Here is a 2,500-nt window from a genome sequence, read left to right as displayed (position 1 = left end):
GGAGTTCCACAAAGGGCAGCGACGTTTCGGAACTCTCTTGTTCCATCTTCAGGCTGGATCTGATGGCTCTGTCATAGGTGGCTGCCTGTATAAGATTCAGGTGAATCAGGTGGAAACAGGTGGGGGGAGCTGATTAGCTAAGCTGATCGCCCATTGGCTGCTCCATTGGCTAAACCTACGTGGTGTTTTGATGACGATAAGATTTGGAAATCATCGACTTCTGTGTTTATTTTAGGTTGTTTTGTGATAATGCAGATTGCCCCTAGAAAGAAGAGACGGCGAGGGTCTTGTTCTCTGTCGATGATTTTAGTGTTTTCATCCAGGTCTCGTCGCGTTAGGTGGGAGTTGTGTAGCGTGGTGTAGTGGTTCTTGATGGCTCCATTCTGTAGGTGACAGGTGAGGCGCCTCGGTAGTCTGGTCCATGTCAGTCTAATGTATGAGCGAGGACCACACTTCTCACTGTTGCAGTTATGCTGGTAAATGACATGGTCCTCCTGAAGGGGCGTCTTGGTCATGGCGGGTCGGTTACGAAGCGGAAGGTGGGCTGTTTTCTTTGTTTTGTAGTAGATGATGAGGGAAATGTGTTGTTCCGGGTCTGTAGGACATACATTTCTATATACAGTGTCCTTGATGATATTCTCATCCGTCTTGTAGTTTGTAGACATGTGGTAACCTGGGACCCCGGGGGTCTTCTCCCACGGGGGAGTGACCATCCAGAAACCTAGAAAGAGCTGTAAGAGAGCACAAACATAATAAAAATAATAATTATAATGTACGAAGCCACACCTGAATGGATGGCGAAGATAAAAATGAAGACAACGAAGAGGCCTAAAAGGACAATAAGAGAACACCGAAAGATAAACACACACACACACACACACACACACACACACACACACACACACACACACACACACACACACACACACACACACACACACACACACATAAACACACACACGCACGCACGCACGCACGCACGCACGCGCACGCACACACACACACACACACACACACACACACACACACACACACACACACACACACACACACACACACACACACACACACACACACACAAAACCCCCGCTGCACCTGGTGGAAAAGCATGGCAACGGGAAAAGATATCAAGAAGTAGAAGATGAACACGAATGCGAACACAGTGACGACGAAGGAGAAGGGGGAAAAAAAAGAACATCGAGAAAACACAAGATAAAAATAAGAAAAAAAAAAACTCATAATCTACCTGGCTACACCTGAAGGAGAAAGGTAAGGAAGGAGGGAAGGGGGAACTAACCTAGAGCCCTTCCACAATTCACCAGAAAATTGCCAGGTCTGAGCATTGAAGTAACCGGGTGGCCCCAGAGACTTCCAGGTCTGATTCCACGCCAGGTAAAGGGAGGAGGGGGTATGGGTTGAAAGAGAGGGAGAGAGAGAGAGCGTTCACACTGGTCTGATTCCGCGCCAGGTAAACGAGGAGGAGGAGGTGCCTTTATTAAGTCGGCCCTCTGAAAGCGTCTGTGGCCACCTAAGGAAACGAGAGAGAGAGAGAGAGAGAGAGAGAGAGAGAGAGAGAGAGAGAGAGAGAGAGAGAGAGAGAGAGAGAGAGAGAGAGAGAGAGAGAGAGAGAGAGAGAGAGAGAGAGAGAGAGAGAGAGAGAGAGAGAGAGAGAGAGAGAGAGAGAGAGAGAGAGAGAGAGACACTGGGGGAGACAGAACGATGGGTTGGGTAGGAACGGAAGAAGAGATAGAGACAGGAACAGAGACAAAGGCAAAAACAGACACAAAAACAAAAGGATGCGGAGAGAGAGAGAGAGAGAGAGAGAGAGAGAGAGGAATAAAAATATAAAGTAAAAAAAATAAATCCAGTTGGCCCCCCACACCGCAAGCCAAGGCAAGCCATCTGGAGCTGATGTAAGAGGTTGGGGCAGGAGCAGCTGGGATGTGAAGGTCGAGGGATCCCCAGATGAAAAATAAATCTGCTTAGTAGGAGGATGGTGATGGAGGGAGCAGGAGGAGGAGGAGAGGTAGCCTGGAGGGTGGAGGAGGGAAGGAAATAACTGGAGGAGAGAGAAGATTGAGATGGAAAAAGGCAAGTGAGAGTGGAATGAGAGAGAAAAGTGGATGAGGAGATGTATATGATGGGAGAGAGAGAGAGAGAGAGAGAGAGAGTAAAATGAATTGGTTGGACTAGTTCCGTATGAGAGGAAAGCGATGAGTCGTGAAGGGATATGTAAAAGAGGAAAACGAAAAGTAAGATAAAGAAAAGACTGATGCTAGCGAAAAAAAGAAATAACAGTAATAGAGAGGAGGATGAGAACGAGCGAGACGGAAAAACTATAACGATGGAAACAAATAAATGAGAAGGAAGAGAAACAGAGGCGGGTAGAGAAGTGGAAGGAAAACATGACGAGATGGAAGAAGGGAAACATATGAATATCTAAATAACAAAGAAAAGACAGAAGGAGGGAAAGAGAGAAGCAATCAGAATAGTAGGGGAA

The sequence above is a fragment of the Coenobita brevimanus genome, chromosome 71, assembly GCF_032717465.1.
Source record: "Coenobita brevimanus isolate Jiangsu-jjx chromosome 71, ASM3271746v2, whole genome shotgun sequence".
Classification (NCBI taxonomy): Eukaryota; Metazoa; Arthropoda; class Malacostraca; order Decapoda; family Coenobitidae; genus Coenobita; species Coenobita brevimanus.
This window is presented reverse-complemented; position numbering follows the sequence as displayed.